The sequence below is a fragment of the Eleutherodactylus coqui genome, chromosome 7 (genome assembly GCF_035609145.1).
Source record: "Eleutherodactylus coqui strain aEleCoq1 chromosome 7, aEleCoq1.hap1, whole genome shotgun sequence".
Lineage (NCBI taxonomy): Eukaryota > Metazoa > Chordata > Amphibia > Anura > Eleutherodactylidae > Eleutherodactylus > Eleutherodactylus coqui.
In genome coordinates, this window is record NC_089843.1 from 102,384,125 (window position 1) to 102,408,253 (window position 24,129).

Sequence of the window (24,129 nt, forward strand, 5' to 3'; positions counted from 1 at the left end):
GATTCAGAAGAAATCTATTAATCGTTAATGACAGTATATCCTGTGTGAGCAATGCTAACAATATAGGCTATAGTAAAATTAACACAGTTGGCCAATGATTTTGCTGTAAAAACATAACCAAAGCCATACACGCCACGCAATCCGCTGATGCCATTCTGACATTGCCTGCTCACCCGCCGCTCTTTACTTCTTGCTGCAGCAATGGCAGCCCAACCCTGGAGCATGTGACTGGTGCAGCCAATTAACAGGTGAAGCAGTGACCTGCTGCAACCGGTAACTGCCTGCAACGGTCACATGTCCCGGTGTTGGGATGTCATAGCAGCGGGGACCAGGCATTGTCAGAATATCAGCGGCAGGGGATCCAGTAAGGTGAGTTTTTTTATGCTTTCACAGCCTATTGAGCAGTTTCCAAAATATATTTTCACTGGATAACTCCTTTAAAAGTGGATTTGCACACGTTCTGTATATCCTACTCCTTGGTGAGTCCAAGAAACCCCAGAACAATACTTTCTTTATTACCACTTCTAACTGAAATCACATGGGAGATCTACAAGCTTTTCATACATTTGGAATCTGTGATATTGTACATTAACCCTTTCCAATCCACTGTCTGACGTCTAAAGGCATTCCAATTGAAGGATGTACAGCTCCGATGTCGGAAGACGTCCATCAGGGTATTTTTACTGTATATTACTGGCCTCTATGTTGTCGGGGGCCTCTCCAACATGTCCAATACTGCAGTACTGGCTCTAGCCAGCAGATGGTGCCATTGTATAATGGCAGAAAGAGAAAACCCCCTAGGAAACCTTGAATCCAAAATTGGATTGCAAAGGGTTAAATGGTATGGAGACCATTCACATATATTTTATATCTAAAGGTATAAAAGTCATCAAATGGGTACCAGATGCAACCAGCACAATCACCAACCATGTTTTTTCGGTATCCCCGTAGCCACAGATGCTTATTGAGCTCAGCCTCTGCTTGCTCACATTAGCGATGGCTGGTAGTTATTTTAATGTATCACTTTTGAGGAATGTTTTCTTGTATAATGATTGTTGTTTCTGTATTTGTAGCATAAAATGTTTGTCGATCTTTCACCCAAATGCATTCAAATTACATGCAGAAATGTAATCTTTTTTGTCTATCTGGGCACATTAATATCAGGGGAAGGACGCTGCTTTGAAAGTAGTGTACATTAAATTAAGAGGTTTTCAAACAACATGACTCACAACCCGGTTTCTGAAGGCACAGAGTGACGGTAAACATCTTTATATAGAACAGATGTAAAACTTCTTGTTATCTGGAATGCCATTTAGGAATAATGAAATGTATGTGAAATTGATAACCTTGTCTTCTATGGTGAAAGAGAACATGCACATTTGTCTTGATGCCTGCAGATCGACAGAAGTTGTGCAACATAACACAACTCTTGGGGAGAAATAATAGGGTCCCTGGGCTGGGTAGAAATTAGTTTTCTGATTGATTAATGTCATGGCTCTTCTTTGCAGATTTTCCACAAAACATTTATTCCAGCAGTGCAACCCCAGAGCCTCCAAACAATAAACCCACTGAGCCTAGTTGCAGCCATGTCTTTGCTCCTCAGTCAGTCTACAGTAAAAGATGAGCAGAATGCTTGCTAGCAATAGTCAGGCCAAGGGGAGCTATCTGTTAAACGTCAGTCTGAAGACCGAAAGAGATTCATTTGCTGCTCACAAAACTGGCTACTATTTATTTCGAGTGGCCTTTGTGAGTGGCTGTCCTGTGCAGTCAGATCTGGAGTACATTAGGTCCTGGACATATGTGGTGCACTGATACACCAGTTCGGCAGAGGCAACACAAGTTGTATCAAGGCAAAGGAAAGGCATACAATGAGAGAAAAAAGGCTTTCATTTTCTCGCCCTATCTGAACAAGCATTTCATTTCTATAGATATTGACCAATGCAGATCTATACCCTTCTAATAAACCAATGGATGCATGATATGTCTAGTGGCAATGTACTTTACCTCTAAACTAAGCACAGGAATCATAGACAAGGTTACCTTATGCTACAGAGGTAAGTGATCAATAGAAATACTGTAAGTGCTGTCTAATGTATCAGCCTTGTTATTAGGAGACTGCATTAATAAAAGGAATGGCAAGTGAAAAGATGATTGGAAGAATAGAAAGAAAGAAAGAAAGAAAGAAAGAAAGGTAGATAGATAGATACCGTAGATATGAGATAGATATGAGACAGATAGATAGATAGATAGATAGATAGATAGATATGAGACAGATAGATAGATAAATAGATAGATGATGGATAGATAGATATGAGATAGATAGATATATATGAGATAGATAGATAGATAGATAAATAAATAGATAGATGATGGATAGATAGATATGAGATAGATAGATAGATATGAGTTAGATGATAGATAGATAGATAGATAGATAGATAGATAGATGATGGATATATAGATATGAGATAGATAGATATGAGATACATAGATAGATAGGAGATGGATAGATAGATATGAGATAGATGATAGATAGATATGATATAGATGGATAGATAGATATGAGATGGATAGATATGAGATAGATAGATAGGAGATGGATAGATAGATATGAGATAGATAGATATGATATGAGAGAAATAGATAGATAGATATGAGATACATAGATAGATAGATATGAGATAGATAGATATGGATCGATAGATAGATAGTTAGATGATGGATAGATAGATATGAGATAGATAGATAGATAGATAGAGATAGATAGATAGATATGAGATAGATAGTTAGGAGATGGATAGATAGATATGAGATAGATATGATATGAGAGAAATAGATAGATAGATATGAGATAGATAGATAGATGGATAGATAGATAGATAGATAGATAGATAGATAGATAGATAGATAGATAGATATGAGATAGATAGATATGAGATGGATAGATAGATAGGAGATAGATAGATATGATATGAGAGAAATAGATAGATAGATAGATAGATATGAGATACATAGATAGATAGATATGAGATAGATAGATAGATATGATATGAGAGAAATAGATAGATAGATAGATATGAGATAGCTAGATATGAGATAGATAGATAGATATGAGATCGATCGATCGATAGATGGATATGAGATAGATAGATATGAGATAGATAGCTAAATATGAGCTAGATATGGGAAAGATAGATAGATAATAGATAGATAGATAGATTATAGATAGATAGATAGATAGATAGATATGAGATAGGTGTCATTGACAGATTGATTGAATGTCAGAAAGCAATGAGTTGCTATGTTTTGTGGGGCTCCTTCCTTCTAGCATGTAGTAGAGTTCACAGGACATGGACCCCCATTGATTACATCTTATGCACTTCTCAAGTGAAAAAGATGTGTAAAGGTGATCATTCCTTAAAGGGAATGTCAAAAACGGCAAAGGGGTAAATTGCTAAATTGCATAAAATAATAAAAAACACTATACTTACTTGTTAAATCTCCCGACTTTCCGCTCCGATGCTTTGTTGCTTCCTGTCTTAGTTTGCAGTGTTACAATAACAAGGACAACAATTCTGCACCTCCCAATATACAGGGGTATATGGCTGCAACATAGATGCAGAAACCCTTCTATTGGGCTATATAAATGGTATCCTAACCTCCCAGGTTTTATTTATAGACTTAGTCCCAAGAGAGGAGCATTCTGAGAGGTAGGCACCCATCTTTACCAGGTTAAGATTAAACCACTTAGTATTAGCGTTAGGACCCATCTGAAAGCTTGGTCACCTGGACGTTGGTAGATGGGCCAATATGATTTGATCAAATGATATACCAAGAACCTTGCATTATTTAATGTGGTTAGTGTGTAGACTGTAATTTGGTATATTTCTGATAACAAATGTATTTTGAGTGCTGTTGCCACTTTTTTGGGTTCTGCTTCTGTGTTGCAGCCATGGTTTAATGTGCAACTGTAGATTAAAATTGGGAAGTACTGATTTGTTTCTTATTATACAACTAGTATGTAGTGGTGGTTGTGGCTCCCTCCACTTGGTCGTGCACACCCGCCCATTTACCTTCTGCCCCTCCTATTGAACCCTATAAGTGCTATCCTTCCTTTTGCCACTTTTTGGTTTGCAGTGTTGACAGCATGTCCACGACATGTGACTATTGCACATTGGCAGTCTGCAATGGTCTGTGCTGTCCATGTAATGTCATTGCCACATCACCCCTTAAAGACAGCCAGTATTTGTCAATGGACTGCAAATAAAAGTATTCTGCATATAAGGAAGGTTCTACCTTCCATATAGCTTGCCTGTTGAAGGTTCTCTCTGTAATGCTGCTGCTGTAGTTAGTAGGATCATCTACATTTGTGAATCGCTATTTATGTAATTCCCTAACATATTAAATGTAACTCAAAAAGTGGAAATTCCTTTTAAGCCTACGACATTGTCCTCCACGCTGTGCCGCCATTACAGGTGTATGAGTTAAATGACAGGTGCCCAATTCTGTACTTGTACATATAGATTGCAGAATAGGCGATTTTAGATGTTTCTTGCTCAGTGACTGATTTAAGAAAAAGCCTAAAGATAGATTCACGTAAACTGCAGCTCACACACTTTCCCAGCATTTGGTCATCCAGGAGTGTGACAAGCATACGGGCAAATTGGAATATGTATTTCCATGAATGTCCTTCATGTTTGACACAAATATAAACATTTCAAAAGCTCCTGCAAGCCCACGTAAACTCATCTGTCGAAAGAGCGCATTTCCGAAAACTTAGGTGCATTTATTACTGTTGACACAGAGGACAAATGACAAAACGGTGCGTCTAGAAAGTGCTGCATGATATACAGCCTGCTTACTGTGTACTAACCCCTGGAGTATGCAAGACGGGCTAAGAAATGAACCCACCACCTTGCATATTGAGTGCCTTAAGTAGATCTCCACACCTCCTCCATATGGTTTCTCATCTCTGCTTTACAGCACAATGCTTTCTTGTAGTTTTTAAAACAGTGTGATAATTAGCTGTCCTGCCCTGGGCTATGTGCTCAAGTGATGTGAACGCTTTGTGCAGGTTTTCCTGGTAAAGTCTATAGGCCAAGCGTCTAGCGTTGGAGACCGTTCCTGGAATGCAGAAAGCACAAATACTTCAGTTATCATCTTTGAAAATGAAATAGGACAGCTGTTAAGAGGGATTACGGCAGGGCATTTCCAGCAGAATCTCTCTGCATTAGGCTGGTATATCTATTAGCAAGATAGCCTGGGCGTGTGAACAGTACTCAGCTGGCATTAACAGGAGCCGCTCCCAAACACTACCCAGCAAGGTGGGAATGTAGCAGAGCTGAAATGGTTAGAGCAATCTAATCTTTTTATCATACGGTTGTTATCTGTAGTATGGAAAACCTACTGTAATATCCTAGACAACCCCTTTAATATTGGAGTCATTGTGGCGATTTGCTGTTCACTAGAGATGAGCGAGGGTACTCGTTAAGGACAGATACTCGAGCGAGTATCATCCTTCTCGAGTAACTGCCTGCTCGCCCGCAAAGATTCGGGTGCCGGCGGGGGTGAGCGCTGTGTTGCGGGAGTGAGCAGGAGGGAGCGGGGGGGGGGGGGGGGGAGAGAGTTCTCCCCCCCCCCCCTGCTCTCCACCGCCGGCACCCGAATCTTTGCGGGAAGGACGATACTCGCTCAAGTATCTGTCCTTAACGAATATGCTCGCTCATCTCTACTGTTCACCCATGATCCGACTCAAAAGACACTGACTCGGCAAAAAGCTAATTTTCCCAGGAAAAGTTGTTTTTGACTGATCTTTTAAGAGTTCTAGATAGATACATGAGGCTATTGAAATGAATAGCTGTGCTAAAGCAAGAACGACGCCTTCTTAGAAGGGTCCCAAATGGGGGACCCCTTCTATAAAACCCTAAGAGGACATGTGGACAGGGCGTATCCTGAGGGACCCCTTTAGACTATATCATAGAATCCTAGACTGGTAGAGTTGGAAGGGTCATCGGGTCCAACCCCCTGCTCAGTGCAGGATTCACTAAATCATCCCAGACAGATATTTGTCCAGCCTTTATTTGAAGACTTCCATTGAAGTAGAACTCCCCACCTCCCATGGTAGCCTGTTCCACTGATTGATCACCCTCACCGTGAGAAAGTTTTTTCTTACAGCTAATCTGTGTCTCCTCAGTTTCATCCCATTGCTTCTAGTCTTTCCTTAATCCTGCTCGAAAGAGTTAAATGACAAATTCAGTTCTGTTACACCTGTTCAATGTCAGCAGCCAAATTATGCATTACCTACGCAATAAAGAGCTGTTTTGGAGCTGGTTTTGCAGGCAGGAGCTGTGTTGCGCTGTAAATGTGATTTAATTAAGACCTCATGTGTTTTCAAATTATTGTACATTTGCAGACCTGTTTTCACAGATAGCTGCCTAATACTGTCATTACATAGTAATCTGTAATGCAGACGCACGTGTTCTTGCTTTCAACTCCTGAGAACAGATACAATACAAGTACGAGTTCTATTAAATAAATGCTGCTTTCTTCACACTTACTCTTGAAATGCTGAAGTAAGTTACACGTTATTGATACCACCTAACAAAGGGGTGCTGAGTTATTTCAATGTGTCGTTACAAGCAGAATCACTTCTTAATCTAGTAAACAGGTCTTTTAAATCTCTTCCCTCTATAATCTACCACTGATGATGTAAGTAGCAGTATGAGGATGACGAGGAGAATTATTATTCTCTGCTTCTAGATGTGCAAGAGACAAATTCATATTCAAGGTGGAGCCCTACTGATCCACCATTACTGCTATGGACGAACTTCAATGTAAATTCATTATGTCTGATCCACTGAAATCAGTGGACGTCTATTGATTCTGATGGTTGCCTAGAATTCTGGACGCAGCTCTCAGGTCCCATAAGGGCCCCTGGGAAGCTGAATCAGCTGCATGGATGGTATGTCCACCCTTTCTCAAGACACCATGTCATCATGTGGTTGTTAGAAGAACATAGACTCCTTTTGTGCCATTAAGATTAGTTTGAGACTCATAGAGAACATATGAATAGTGGATCTACATGTTCCTTCCAAACAGTAGTTAAATCAGAGGCAGCATCCACGGCAATAAAGTAGTAGTTTAAAAGGACACTTTATTCCAACACGGTCCCAAGGAACAGCAACGTTTCGATCCAATAGTGGATCTTCATCAAGCCTTTATCAATACTTGTTCCTTCCTTCGGCCAAGTATTTCCGACATGTTCAGGATTTTCTTTAAGCATTCTTCAATTTCCATCCTATTCTTTGTGTTTCCCTTCGAGCCGTAAGTGTGATAGTTTTAAGGTCTACTAATCTTAATTGTTATATTATAAAATGGAAACTAATAAAATTAATAACTGCATACTTAATTGTTTCATTTCATTAATTATACAACTCTTGGCTCATGTTTCTATGTTGAGCCTCCATTTTAGGCTTATAATGTGCTTCAATCTAGTTATTGATAGAGAGGATGAAAATGATCCTAACTCATGGTGACAGCTGAATCTCTAATATCTCTAATATCTCGGTTTCTAATAATGTTGAAATAATTCATGGTTCTGCTATTTTTCTGCTCACTAATATACTGCAGCATTATTGCAGTACGTGTTGTGATAGATTTTTAACCTTCTTATCAAGGTAAGGTAAAGTCCCCTGTGAGCACCTAGTCATGACTGACTCCTAGGGTTAGGTCACATCGTGATGTTTTCTTGGCAGACTGTTTTTGTGGGGTGGTTTGCCATTGCCTTCCCCAGTCATCTTTTACCCCCCAGCAAGCTGGGTACTCATTTTACCGACCTCAGAAGAATGGAAGGCTGAGTCAACCTTGAGCCGGCTACCTAAACCTGCAACCTTCAGGTCATGAGCGAGAGCTTAGGGCTGCATTTCTGCTAGCTTAACACTCTGCACCACACAAGGCTCTCTTGCACGGGCTCTTCTTATCAAGAGTACAAGTCAATCTGCTTTGAACCTAATTCTGGGAAAGATCAATGATTTCCTAGAAGTGTGTGGACTACAGCAAGCGGGGTCCCATATGCTCAGCAGTAAAGCTATGGTGGAAAATGATCAACTGCGTTTAACCTGAGATCCTGCCAGCTTAACCCCTTACATGCCACAATCAATACAGGCTGCAGCTTGTAAGCAGATGACAGGGGTGGGGGTTATTTCTGTCACCCATCAGTACCCCACAATGTGATTGCCGGATATCAATGGGTTTCCATGGCAGAAGGAGGTCTGACAAAGGCCTCAGTGTCTGTCGTGTAGCTCAGCCTATTAGACTCCGCCTCCAGCAGAGTCTAGTAGGCTACTGTCATAAGCTTAGTAAAATGAACTACATAAGTAATGCAGTGTACTATCCTAGGAATTAAACAATCACATCTTCAAGTTTCCTTGAGGGTCTAAAAAAACAGTGTCAAAAAAGTTCAATAAAGGTCAATTTTAAGAATTTAGTTTAAAAAAAATACACATTTTCCTGCAAAAAAACCTTTTTAAATGGATAAAATAGCAAGAAAGATTTTAAAAAAAGGAACACATAAGAGGTTGAAGATGTTTATAATGATCCAAACAATCGAAATATTTTCTTATTTATCTTGCATGATGAACTCCGTAAAAAGTAATTTAAAAAAAGTAACACCAGAATGACTATTTTTCTTAGAGGTGGGTCTTGACCAGGAGATACTCCTGTATATCATTTGTGTGCCCTAACAGAACAAATGGACAGTGATTGTCCTATAGCTGTGTCCTTCCTTATCTTTCCTCTTGGGGAAGCATGAACATATCCCAAGATGAGTGGGACGGGTGGTGCAAGATGAAAAGCTGTGAACCAAAACATGATTCTGCCATACTCTTGTCAGGAGATGTGTAGGCTATATTTCTATTTGTGGGGGTTTTGCTAACATGTCACGATAATGTATTGATATTGTGTTGTGACAGACTGAAGTTTTTAAAGAAATTTGTAAAAAGGTAAGAGTGGACACATCTATTTATTATTTGGGCAATTGTTCAAAAAAGGTTTGGGAGCTACAATGGATACAATGATATAACTATTTGCTACATTGTGACATATGCTGCTGTGTAGGTACCAGATTGTCCGCAGGACTTTCTAAAATTGGAGGGATTTACCACCAAACGTTTAATGTGTTTGGTAGTCTTTATTATCACATGGCCATACTGAATTGCAGTTCTTCACTGCCCCTGAGTTGTAATCTATTGCCCATAGTCCTTGGGGTTGTGCTATACCTCAGTATTTCTTTTACCCATTTGTATAGAACATACATACTCCACAGCACAGTACACAGATTGTTATCACTTACATTTGGACCCACAATCTGTTCACTTATCAGTATATTTTGGGAGTGTGGGGGGAAGCCCACTCAAATATGGGGAGAACATACAAACTCCATGTGGATGTTGTCCTTGGTTGGATTTGAATCCAGCACCCCAATAGTGTCACAGAGGCAACATGGGCTGACCATGCCTTTGATATACTATTTTTAAAGTCTGATCAGTGGGGGGTCTCACCACTCAGACCTCCACCAATCTTGAGTCTGGGAGTCCAATGTCCCCCTCTCCTCCTCACTCTAGGCTCATAGCAGTGAGAAAATGTAATGGAGTGGCAGTTGCGCATGCGCAGTGCACTCCATTTATCCTCAATGGTCTAATGGAAATAGCAAGTACCAGCACTCAGCTAAATCTAGCAGTCCCATTGAAGTTGAATGGAGTGGCACCAAACATACGCGATCACTGCACCAGTCAATCATTTCCTCATTGCGGGGTTGCCATGAGCCCACAGTGAAGAAGAAAGGAGGACATGGTACCCCTGTTCTCACGATAGGTACTCTAAAAATGAAGCATACAGAAACGTGTGGAATTTTCACTAGATAAAAGTCGATTTTCGTACAACGCCTTTAAAGCTAGGAACGTTTTGCATCCCATTGGCGACAATTAGAGATGAGCGAGCGTACTCGGATAAGCACTACTCGCTCGAGTAATTGGCTTAATCCGAGTATCGCTGTGCTCGGGGCTAAAGATTCGGGTGCCGCTGCGGCTGACAGGTGAGTCGCAGCGGGGAGCAGGGGAGAGCGGGCGGGAGAGAAGGAGAGAAAGATCCTTACCTCCGTTCCTCCCCGCTCTCCCCTGCAGCTCCCCGCTCCGTGCCGGCACCCGAATCTTTAGCCCTGAGCACAGCGATACTCGGATAAAGCCAATTACTCGAGCGAGTAGTGCTTATCCGAGTACGCTCGCTCATCTCTAGCGACAATACTATCAACGACGCTGCTGCATGTATAAATGACAGATAGAGGTGAACTATAATAAGATAATTATTAACTACATGTAAAATTCATCTGACCACATGTTCCTGGAAGCTTCATTACTAGTGCTGGGGGACAAAACCTCTCAAATATAATGTCACTGTGTCTCTAGTCTTAATTATGCACAGTTTTATTATGTTTTCTAACAGATGGAAAAAAATATTCAACACACATTATCAAGAAGACTTTACATGATCTCCATACAGTGTATAACAGAACAATGGCTTAGGGATTACTTTGGGGAATTTGCCTCTACTTTGAGTTATAAACTTGAGATATATATATATATATATATATATATATATATATATATATATATATATATATATTAATTCCTCAATCACATTGAGGGTAACAGTGGTATATTTATATGATGATCTATGCCAGAATCAACTACATAGTAAAGTTACAACTCTGATAATACTCCTAACTAATAATGATATATTAAATTTCCACAGCTGAAGCATTACGGAGAATTTATTGCTTAAATTCAGGCACGAAGAGGCCGAGCACATTGGCACACTTTGTCACGTCTTGGCATCTCTTCTGAGGTGAGGCATTAAACTAGAAAAGTCACCTCACATTAACACTGACATGCATCTTTTTGCTGAGATTTCTACCAGAGCAGACGACGGCTTCTGCTTCCAATAGTCAGAAAAGTTGGATATCAAAGCATGCACATACTCACATACTCACAAAACACAGTGTAGCAAACTGATATCCGGCACTGCTAATAACTCCAGCCATTTGTTACACTGGTCTGGGCTATTCATCAAAGTGCGATAGTGCCAATTCTGGAGAGCAATCTAGAAAGCCCCATTTAATCACAATTTACTGTAGAACTCCCCCAGGGTGCTCCTATATTGTGCACACATATTTTCTGATGGTTCTACCAAACTGACAAGGCCCCGAACATTAAGGACATTGTTTCTACATTCCATTAGTATCATTTTACCAGGATTAATAGGACATTCCAGAAGGGGGAGTTTAACCCACAGTTGGCAGTCAGGTACTTCTAAGCTAAAGTATCGGCATGAATATATTAATTAGGGAAATAGTTCCTTCTTTGTCAACAATGTTTAGCGTAAAACACTGACAAGCGTCTCGCTTCTAATAGCGAATACATTCTTATTTTTAGTACACACTCGTTAAACAAATTTACATTAGGTTTAAGTCTAGATGATAGAATTACATCACAGCAAAACTGTTACAGTACAGGCACAAGGAGCAAACCCAAAGTATATTATGAAGTTCAGCATTAAATACATGCTGCACTTTGTACAAGGTTGTGCTTATGTTAAGGCCAACTAGCAAACACCTTATTTACCTAAAATGATGTTCTGTGCTGAAAAAAACACTTCAAAGTGCTGGAAACTAAGGGTCTCCTTTCCGTCTAACTTGCTGTTCATAGCTCCCTTCCTTCAACTTGCATGTTGTCATGTAAAGTCCACCTCTACTAACAGATACACTGAGATGGATTACAATAAGTGGAGGTGGAGCTTTGCTTGCTGCTGTAACATGCTGCCAATAGAAGTCTATGGAGAGGAGAAGGGAAGGAGGAGGGAGCAGCAGAAGGAAGACAGAGGCAGATAACAGAAGGTGTTTTGTATCACCCCATTGTTAGACTTACATCTAAGCTACTCAGTACTGCTGTATAATGTCCTATATGATGCTGTTGGTTATGAAGGTGTGATACATAGAGCTAGAGAAGACAATATCCTGCTCTCCTACATGTGAAGTGTATAGGAGACAACAGAGTTGCAAGTCTATACTCACCAGCTCTGGAAAGAGTGAGAATTAGAGATACCGACTGTAGAGGCTGAAACTGGTGAAAAATGTCATAAATGTCATTAAATGGCCAGAAACAGTGCTATTCCTCATGTATATACATGCCAGCGTATTCTGATTAGTCATCTGAAAGTGTAGGTACTAGTGATGAGTGAGTATACTTGCTAAGGGCAATTGCTCGAGTGAGCATTGCCCTTAGCGAGTACCTGCCCGCTTGAGACAAAAGGCTCGGGTGCCAGCGGCGGGCAGGGAGCTGCGGGGGAGAGTGGGGAGGAACGGAGGGGAGATCTCTCTCCCTCTCTTCCCCCCGCTCCACCCTGCAGACTGTCGCTACTCACCGTTCCACGCGCCGGCACCTGAAAAGCATGGACTCCTTGTGTGGTCAACTGGCTTGATAAAGGCCAATGTCTGGCCAAAACGTTGCCTGAACTGGCTACATGGATCAATAAAGTTTTTGTTTTATGTTGAATAACTAGTTGCACCCTTTGTATGCTGCCGCATTCACATATTCTGCATTTACACCAGCAGATGATCGCTCAAAGATGGCTCAAACGACAGTTTAAGTGACAGCTTTGAGCGATCATTTTGCATAAAGCATTACGTTGCTACTTAAGTACCAATTAGGTGTGCAAATGAAGCCTTCCCTGAAGGCAGTTAATAGCCCGAGGGCTCTTATCTGCGCTCAGATCCTATGTTCTCCATTGGGGAAACAATGCCATCAGCACTCGCCGTGGAGAACTTCTGTGAAGGACGATTTTTAGGTTGGACGATCAGCTAACAGTGCCCGAAAAGTGCACAATGGGCGCACATTTACACGCACCGATTATTGATAAAATGATCGCCGATTAGCGATTTTTTTTAGCGATCATCGGCTGGTGTAAATGGGCCTTAAGATTTTTTTCAGATGGGTATATGCATGTTGTGCCAACAAGAAATATTGGGCAGTATAGGGACACTCATTCCACGGACATTGCACATTGCACAGACAACATTGCACGTTGCACGGACTTTGCACATTGCATGTTATAATCTTGTCCAGCAAACCAAACGAGAATAGAACATGCAAGGACTTTTGGCCAGTGCGAAAAATCACTCATATGTATAGCCTTATAGACTATAATAGCTTAGTGAAATACCAGGACAGCCCACAAACCGAAACTGTCGGAATGTGCCCAAACTCAATTTGATGAGGATTTGCAGCTTTTTAGCAGAAAAATAAAGCTTTGGCTACCGTAAAGAATTTATTTAGGTAAAAGGACCAACATTTGTGTTTTCTTATGGACTACGACTTTAAAGGAGATGTCCCGCGCCGAAACGGGTTTTTTTTTTTTTAAACCCCCCCCCCGTTCGGCGCGAGACAACCCCGATGCAGGGGTTAAAAAACCCACCCGCACAGCGCTTACCTGAATCCCGGCGGTCCGGCGTCTTCATACTCACCTGCTGAAGATGGCCGCCGGGATCCTCTTTCTTCGTGGACCGCAGCTCTTCTGTGCGGTCCACTGCCGATTCCAGCCTCCTGATTGGCTGGAATCGGCACGTGACGGGGCGGAGCTACACGGAGCCGCTCTCTGGCACGAGCGGCTCCATAGAAGACTACAGAAGACCCGGACTGCGCAAGCGCGGCTAATTTGGCCATCGGAGGCCGAAAATTAGTCGGCACCATGGAGACGAGGACGCTAGCAACGGAGCAGGTAAGTATAAAACTTTTTATAACTTCTGTATGGCTCATAATTAATGCACAATGTATATTACAAAGTGCATTATTATGGCCATACAGAAGTGTATAACCCCACTTGCTGCCTCGGGACATCTCCTTTAAGCACAAAAGTCCTTGGGATTTGCAAACTGAACTTTGTTTGCAGTCAATATTAGACATGACTAATTCAGCTTCCCCTATACATAATACAGCCAACTGATGGGCCATAACACGGTCATCTGAATGTCTATGAAGGGTTTATAAGAGAAATTAGATGAGACCGTGAACAATAATATTATTCTCCAACAGATTCTGGCCAATTAAAACAAGTAACAAGCACAGATTTATCATAGAGTTGTTTAATATAAGGAAAATATCTAAATATTGATCCTGCGAGTTGGACGATCTCAAAGAAAAGTTAAACCCAGACATATGAAAACTAATAGAAGTGCGGGAATTCTATTCTGCATTGTATTTGTGATGATTTTCGGCAGTGATTCTTTGTGACTGAGAGTTCAATTTCGAAGAGGATATTAACAGATGAGGAGAGCGTATTAACCTCTGTTTAGCGATTTTAATTATACAATGCTATGTAACAAAAATCTAATAAAATGAAATGAGATTTGATTGTATAGTTTAATTAATAAGAACAATATTATTTTGTTTTTTAGAGTTTTGAAGACTTTTTGAATTAATATAGAATTTTACAATGAATGTCAGTTTCAGATAACTGAAATACAGCCCAGTGTTCATGTGTTTTATATGGGGTCAGTATCCACAGCCGGACACTTCTGGCCATGACTTATCTCCACAGGGGACAATAGGAACGAGCGTGGAAATTCAATGTGCCTGAACCTTCTTTCTCCCGTAGAGAATCTGTCAATGGGAAGTCAGGAGGTCCCCATACACATACAAGAGTCATCCTGTCCCACCAAATCTGTAGTCTAATGTGTATAGGGGTCTTTAGGTATCATGCCAGGGCTATATCACAGCTACATTTTGGATGGAGTCATAATAGGCCATCCATAGAGTTACAGTATATAGAACTTCTACTTTAGTTCTGTACTAGTTATTAGTGAGCATACTCGCTAAGGGCAATTACTCGAGCGAGCATTGCCCTTAGCGAGTACCTGCCCGCTCAAGAAAAAAAGGTTAGCGGGCAGGGAGCTGCGGGGGAGAGCGGGGAGGAACAGAAGGGAGATCTCTCTCTCTCTCTCCCCCCCCGCTCCCCCTGCTGACTGCCGCAACTCACCGCTCCCCCCCGCCGGCACCCAAACCTTTTCTCTCGAGCGGGCAAGTACTTGCTAAGGGCAATGCTCGCTCGAGCAATTGCCCTTAGCGAGTATGCTCGCTCATCTCTATTCTGTACGCCTTAGATTTTATATGAAAGCAAATGAATTTTTTTTTGTTAGATTCCATAGAAGTCGGACCGCATCCAGTGGAACATGCCACTATTTTTTTTCTGTTTGTACATAAGTGTTCTCCTATCAGTAGCAATATGTCCGTTTAGACCTGCTGATTTCTCCTTTGAATGAGTGAACAAGCGGATAATGTCAGCGTTCACTTGGGCAGCCTGTTTAAGCAGGCAGATATATAGCTGGCTCATTCAAACAAGAAGTTGTTCAGTCATTCACATTTGTTGAAAAAGTGAATGAGAACGGCTGACAGATCGGTATTCAAGCCGAACAATTAGTCAACAAGCCAACGATGATTTTTATGCCTGCATAAGAAGAATGATGAATGAAATGTGAATGATTTATCATTCATCTTTGGATCATTTGCTGCGTTTACACTGAACAGTTATTTAAAAAATGGACATTTTCCATCCATATTCAGCTTTGCGTAGCCTCCATATTAAATCTGTGTGTCAGTTTTTTTATTTTGACGCCCGCAAAATAAACTTAAAACAATCCCCCTTCTTTCTTTCTGCATATTTTTTTTGCGCTGTCCATTTTTTTCTATCCCCATTGACTTGAGTGGGTGAGTCTGATCCATAAAGTCCATGTCTACATGGAAAACTAGCTAGTGTGTATTGCCACATTGAATAATATGGGTCCATATGCTATCTTTATGTAGTCTGTATTTTAAATGGACTACACATGGACGAAAGAAATGCTAGTGTTCCATAGACATAAGAGAGAATATCTCTGTACATATGGCACCCTACACAGCCTATATGATAGCATATACTATAGGGGCCATGCAGCTCTGCACTGGGGAGCCATATGGCCTACATACGCTGCCATAAAGGCTTAATATAAACGGATTCTGCCACGCTTATGGGTGTATATATTGAAGGATTATCACAGGTAGAAAACAATAAACTAAAATAGAGTAGGTTTGCTATAATATATTAAGGGCCTTTTCTTACGTATGTAGTTTGGCATACACGTGCAAACATTTAGCTGGTTACTATGGAAAGCAGCAATTCCCATAATTAAATAATAATAATAATAATATTAGATAATTAAACAGTGATTTTACAAAATAACTAGAGATGAGCGAGCGTACTCGGAAAAGCACTACTCGCTCGAGTAATTTGCTTTATCCGAGTATCGCTGTGCTCGTCCCTGAAGATTCGGGTGCCGGCACGGAGCCTGCAGCTGCAGGGGAGAGCGGGGAGGAACGGAGGGGAGATCTTTCTCTCCCTCTCTCCCGCCCGCTCTCCCCTGCTCCCCGCTGCGACTCACCTGTCAGCCGCAGCGGCACCCGAATCTTCAGACCCGAGCACAGCGATACTCGGATAAAGCAAATTACTCGAGCGAGTAGTGCTTTTCCGAGTACGCTCGCTCATCTCTAAAAATAACCCCTTCACATATAGACCTGTAGTCAGAGGTGTAGCTATAGGCTCATGTGCCTGGGTGCAAAAGTTTATCTTGTGGCCCCCCCAACTTCTCTAAACCCCTTAACACAGAGGCGTTACTTGAAGCTCCTGGGCCCCAATGCAAAACCTGTAACAGGGCCCCCAACTATAATGCTTTATTCATAGTTCTGGGCTCCCCATATGGAGAAGATAAACTTTATAGGCCCCCTAAGGCTCTTGGGCCCGGTTGCAACCGCATCCCCTGCATCCCCTTATAGGTACGCCAGTGCCTGTAGTCAACAAGCAGTGCAGAGTATATTAATACACAACTACAAATATGACGCTTTTAGCAAAATAATATGCAGAATTTCTGTGTGTTCTTCGGTGTCTTAGAATAATAGCTATAGTAGTTATAAGGAAATTAGCAGTCTTTGAGAAATATCAATAGACAGGCTTATTAAGCTCTGTTCACAATAGCGCCAAGGCTTCTGTTCTTAATAGCAATGACAACTTTGACAGATCTGTTTTGAAATGGATGTCAATGAATTCTGGCGGATCCAAGTGACTTACAATGGGTCCATCAGGTTTCTGGGGATTTTTTATATGGTAAGAATAATGCTAAGGACTAAGCTATTCTTGCCATCAAAAACCAATGGAAACTTGACAGAACAGATAATAGCAGTAATGTGAACAGAGCCTTATGGGAGTTTTGTTTTTGCGGAAAGTTTTGTTAGTACAAAGAGTGAAATGATAACATGAAACAGAACGGCGAATGTCTCTGCATCGACATCTATGAATTAGATTCTATTGTTTGCTCGGATTATTCTACTCTAGTATGTTGTTACATATGATGAACCTTTAGGCAGAGACACATTTCAATAGGAGCCTAGAGATGGAACAAAGAATGTTCTCCTGCACATATGATTTAAATATATCTGTGCTTAAAAAATGGTTGTCACAGGGTTACGTATTATACTCCTCTCTTAGATTACACAAAACAGCATTTTTTTGTATTCACATCTTTTTTTTATTTTTAAATGTACCTTTTGCACCCTTATTGGAGTGAATAATGATTCTTATTCAATAGTGTCTTAACAAAGTTCCATATATTAAGCCTGTCTTGGCTTTTTGTGGGGAGAATACAGATCTACAAGATGGATTAAAGAGGTTGTCCATATGTGAACTATTAATGGTCTATATGCAGAATAGGTTAGTAGATCAGCATGAGTCTGCCAAACAGGAGCCCACCGATTAGCTGTTCACCAGCCCAGTGCATCTGTCTACTATACTGATTTTTGTAGGAAGCAGACAGCTTTGTTTTCACTGCAGTGGTCAAGCTTGGAATTACAAGAAGAGTTCTCATTGTACTAAATGGGGACTTTGCTTCCAATACCAAGCCTTGCCACTGCAGTGAGAATGGAGCTGTCTGCTTCCTGCAGAAATCAGCTCACTGCATGAGCACAATGGCCTGGTGAACAGCTGATCAGTGAGTGTCCCAGAAGGATAGGTCATCAATAATTTACAAGTGAACAACCCTTTTAATACTGTCCATCTGAAAGTCAATAGAGTCTAAAAAGAATCTGTATATTAGACTCTTTTTGACTGCTATGGTGAGAACAAGGGTCTGTTTTATGGATCTATTGTTTTGGATTTTACTGTTTTCTATTAAAAAAAAACCACAAACCCAAAAATTAACTAGCAGTAAATCAGAAATTATAATAATTATGAGAGAATTTGAAAATGTACCGAAGGAGGCAATCCTTTTTGCTCACCACAGTTGTTATTAGTCCTTTGGACTATCAGGGAAGAATACTAAACAACTGGATCACCGGACATCTCATTAAGACATCCTCCTTCTATGTGCATGTGAATAAGTGCAGAGTTAGGAAGGGCCACTCATTTGGCCAAACTAGAGTGTAGGCCCATTTACACAGGACGAGTGTCGGGCAAACGATGCCCTACACTCGTCCCTGTATCCCCGCGCTCCTGCACAGGAGCTAGCACAGCTGGCTGGGTCACGGAGCGGCCAGCAGAGGGGCCGGGCAGTGCAGGAGATTTCTCTCCTGTCACTCCCCCGCCCCCCTCTATTGAGATAACACAGCGGCCGTTCGCTACTGAACGGCCACTGTTTAAACTGCACAATGAGCGATCAGCTTCATCGCTGATCGTTTATGCAGCATAAAAGATGAGTGAAGCTCATCGCTCATTGTGCAGTTTAAACAGCCACCGTTCAGTAGCAAACGGCCGCTGTGTTATATGAATGGAGAGGGGTGGGGGGAGCGAGAGGAGAGAGATCTCCTGCACTGCCCCGCCTCCCTGCTGGCCACTCCATGTGCGAGCCAGCTGTGCTGGCTCCTGTGCAGGAGCGCGGGGATACAGGGACGAGTGTAGGGCATCGTTTGCCGACCATAAATGCCTTGCATAGCACTCCCAGAGTGTTATACAGGGCTTATATGGCTCTTAGACAGTGTTATACACTAGTTTTAGGGGTTTGCACCAAACGAACCAGTCTTACAAAATTTTCAAAGGTCCGCTCATTACTAATTAACACTGATGTTTTAGATTGCCAGCTATTGACATTAAACCATAGAATAGCCAGAGTTACGATGTTGACTCACTGGGCCACCTGGGACACAGCATATTGACCTTGTAAAAGCTGGGTCTGAAACAGCACTACAGGATTGGTGGATACAACTGTGCAGTGTCCCAATGGATCATTAAATGTAGGATGTACACCTCAATGTGTTGTCTGCTCATTCCTTCATTTACCAACTATTATAGCCAGTTTATATAAAAGAAAGAAATCCCAGGAACAAATCCTGCAAGACTGAAAGTAGCTCTATCTATCTCCATATCTATCTATCTATATCTATCTATCCATATCTATCTATCAATAGCTATCTATCTATCTATCTATCTATCTATATCTATCTATCTATCCATATCTATCTATCTATCAATAGCTATCTATCTATCTATCTATCTATCTATCTATCTATAGCTATCTATCTATCTATCTATCTATCCATATCTATCTATCTGTCTATCTATAGCTATCTATCTATCTATCTATCCATATCTAGCTATATCTATCTATCTCATATCTATCTATCTATCTATCTCTTATCTATCTATATCTATCTATCTATCTATCTATCCATATCTAGCTATATCTATCTATCTCATATCTATCTATTTATCTATCTATTTATCTCTTATCTATCTATTTATCTATATCTATCTATCTATCTATCCATATATCTATCCATATCTATCCATCTATCTATCTCATATCTCTCTATATATCTATCTCATATCTATCTATCTTTCCATATCTATCTATCCATATCTATCTATCTATCTATCTATCTATCTATCTATCTATCTATCTATCTATCTATCTATCTATCGATCTCCTATCTATCTATTTATCTATATCTATCTATCTATCTATCTATCCATATCTATCCATCTATCTATCTCATATCTCTCTATCTATATATATATCTCATATCTATCTATCTATCTATCTATCTATCTATCTATCTATCTATCTAGCTTTCCATATCTATCTATCTATCTATCTATCCATATCTATCTATCGATCCATATCTATCTATCTATCCATATCTATCTATCTATCTATCTATCTATCTCATATCTATCTATCTGTCGGTCTGTCTATCTGTCTATCTATCTGTCTATCTATCTGTCTATCTACCTTGAGGTCTCTATAATGCAGTGTGTAGAAGAGAAATTCTACTAAAAGAAAAGCAGGGAAACAATCTTTCTTTGGCTCAGGCTTTCCATTATTAGCTTTCCTAAGCATTGTATGATTATTAAGCCTTCATCTTGCATCCATGTTCTATTGTCTAGACTAGACCACTTACCACAACATTTTCCTGTTTAAGGCAGACATTTCTGACTTTCTACACCTGACTTAAGCCAACGATATTATTACATCACTTTTCAGCGCACAATCCTGACAGGTTCACTACATTTAAAAAGGGCACAGACATTTCATTTTTTGCTTCCACCACACGTCAGACTACAAATAAAGCTAAAATAGCTGAGGTCACAGCACTGATAAAAGAAATTTATAAGAGCGCCTAATGTATTTAGCGAGCACTCCTGCGAATGAGTGGCAGACGCACAAGATGTTCTCTTAAAATGCTGGTCTTGTTTGGATAAAAAGCATCTTTATGTGTTTTTGTGTGATGTCTTTGTGATATGTACGCGGCGGCGGTAATGCATCTATCGCTGACTGACCACCTGGTTCATCTCGCAGTTTATGCTGTGCAATCTGTGTCACGGCGTTTTTTTCTCTTTTCTTCTTTTAACAACACCATTAAAATTATAGGTGACGGATGTAGAACTTTCGGCAAGGAGGAAGAAAGGATTTTGGTGCGTGCTTTAATTATGCCGTGTTTTAATGTAGGAGGGAAACTCCATGACTTATTGAGCCCACACAGCGGCAAGTCTACAATGTAAAGCACGCTATCTAAAAATGGAACTTGTATGACGAGCGGAAAAATACACAAATAAATGTGGAGAGGAAAGAGAGAGATTCATCTGAAATCTACTTAGCACTATTCACTTAGAAGACCACCGAGGAATTGTACTCATTTACTGCCGACACAACAGGCATTGCTTATATTATTGCTCAGGTCATTCTGCAAGACTCGTGCAATGCAAGGAAAAGAAATGGCTGGTGAATAGAAGGTGACAGAAAGAAAGAGAACTCTAGTTTACTGCTTACAAGTGGTCGCTTATTGAATTCAAGCACTTATGACTTGACCCATCTATGCTGCGGCTCTGTTGTCTTCTTCATGCTCTAGTGAGAAGAAATGGACCAGTTGGCCATCTGGGAGGACCTTTCGATGATCTAGATTCATTTTTCTAATATAGCTTACGTTGCACACTTTTCCATAAGGTAAAGTGAGTTGAGGGCCTATCAGTCAAGTGGAACAATACGGTGAAGGTTATAATTCATTCAACACTTCAACAAGGGCAAATAAAATGGTTATGTCTGAGAATTATTATAGAAATGGCTTTTGAAGTTGGCATGATTTCAAAGGATGAATGACCTTGAGAATTGTGGTGTCAAAGCAAAGTAAATCTCTACTTTCTAACAATGTGGTTTTCTGATACAGAGTTGATTAGCATTTTAATACATAGTATAGAATTTATAGTGGTTTGGACTTTTCTTTCTTCATGCAAAGCTCCAAATCCCTAGCATATTCAGAGAGTGTCTATAAGTGACAAACCTACATCTACTTAGGAGCGTGGTCTGCATTCACACCGGGGTGTGCTGTGACTTTCTATTTCGAGGTTCCGTTTCAACATCTGGTATTTAGGGTGAACCCTAAATGTAATCGTTGAATTTATTGATTCAAATGGAGACTAAAGGTGGAAACTACTCAACTATGCTATTGTATCCTTCAAAAATGATGTAAACTAATGGAAGCCATGTCAAATAGAGACCAAAGTTTTCATCTTTGGTCTCTGTTTGACTTGTTAATGTCAATGGTGCCATTCTAAGTACTGTCAGCATAGGGTTGTGGGTATTTAATCAGAAACCCAAGACAGAACAGCCTAGGATACACTGAAACAGGGGCGTAACTATAGAGGATGCAGGGGATGCGGTTGCACCCGGGCCCAGGAGCTTTAGGGGGCCCATAAGGCCTCTCTTCTCCATATAGGGAGCCTAGTACTATGGATAAAGCATTATAGTTGGGGGCCTTGTTACAAGTTTTGCATCAGGGCCCGGGAGCATCAAGTTACGCCTCTGCACTGAAATATTGTGTGAATGCAGCCTTACTGCAGGATTTTGGATTATTGAGTTCTGTGTATAGCTAGTATGCAGTAAGTTCATGTACTCCCCCCTAGTCATGGCTGTAATGTATCCAAAATGTTTACTCTTTAACTCTTATGCAGTAAATTTGGTGCTCCGACATGTGACCAAAGTTTTAACATATTTTGATTTATTTAAAAAAAATTGTGTAAATTTTAAACACATTGGTTTATGCTAGCATTGGTTTTTCAACTTAATTCAGTACTATATTTAAGGGGTAAATCAGGACAAAATAATAAGCACTTAACAATCTATGAAAACTAAGGCCTTGACCACATCCAACCATAGTCAGGTCCAAACTTAACAGCTTGTGGGTATTTTTGGGTGGCATAATGATCAGCTGGAAAAGTCAATATTAAAGAGGTTTTCCAGGCAGCGCCCAGTGTTATTGCCCCGACCCCTGTGTAGTGGCCAGCACTTGCAATTGCAGGCGCAGTTCCCATTGATTTCAATGAGAGCTGCTCCTGCAATTACAGGCACCAGCCACTACACAGGAGTCGGAGTAGTGGCTTTCGCTCCAAACTTGGTGTATCCCGACACTGCCAGCACGCGCTGCCTGGAAAACCCCCTTTAACATCATTACATTTCAACTATATTAACATAAAGAATTAGAACTTCTTTGACTTGCTCAAGTGGTGTCAGGTTTAAGTGCTGTGCTTCATAATTATCATATATTATAGACAGGGAAGTAATGCTCTGTTTAATCTGTCACCATGAGAATTGTGCAATATAAAATTACCTTGTGTTACTGCTGTACATTTCACTGATCTTCTCATTCTGTAACTCGTCTGAGTATCCAGGTCACTTTGGGCCATATCATTCCATTTTGTAGTTATCTTGAGGTGTTCTGCCAGTCAGACAAATGGACATGATCAGCCCTCCTAAGGTAACGTGGCAATGATTTTCTGGGGTGAGGTTAATGAGAAACTCCACATTTCACATGAGTACATAAATGGAACATTTAATGTGATTATGAATAAATATCTCTAGTAGAAGGTTACTTTCATTGTCCGCAAGGCTATTCGGCTTTATTGGAGGAAACCACTGTCAAACTAATATGTGGAAGATGAAGAAAAACATTCATGCTTCATGCCCTCATAGTTCAAATAGTATTTAGTAGACATTCTTAAAAAAAATGGAGTTGCCCTTTAACCTCGCAAGTCAATTATTGGTATACGCTGTGTTCTTTGAGGAATATACACTGTCAAACGTCAATGCAAGAAGTATCTTTTTACACTTCTACATGTTCTGTTCTGTTCTACGGATATTTTGCCGTTCACTAAAATTTCTTATAGCAGCTGGCAGCTGCTGCTAGTCCATGACTTTCAGTTGGCATAGCAAGGCGGGCAGCAAACAGTTGCTTGCACAACTGATGCCAGCTCTACATCCACGCTGGAGACTAGATGTCTCTTTCCTATCACATAAGCCGCCTGTGACCTACCCAATCAATGTCTCCTAAATTTCCCTTTATTCATACAGAAATTAACCTTTACACATCCAGGGACCTGTACAAGCGATCTCAGATGTGGATGGTGAATCCTCGAAGAAATGATAACCCACAATGGAAAGAGTTAGCAGCGCTGCGATGACACACTTTAACTGCAGATGTATGGAACAGCAGGTGTTTTCTTTGCCACTGA

General features: G+C 40.6%; 1 protein-coding gene across 4 annotated transcripts in view; it reads right to left on the reverse strand.

The window, feature by feature from the left end:
* Positions 1–23,248, reverse strand: part of TENM3 (teneurin transmembrane protein 3) — a 550,183-nt gene extending 526,935 nt beyond the window's left edge. For all 4 annotated transcript variants that reach the window (XM_066573504.1, XM_066573502.1, XM_066573501.1 and 1 more), the window contains exon 1: positions 23,229–23,248. The gene's annotated coding sequence lies outside the window, so the exon portion shown is untranslated. The remainder of the gene's footprint in view (positions 1–23,228) is intronic.
* Positions 23,249–24,129: the final 881 nt, after the last annotated feature.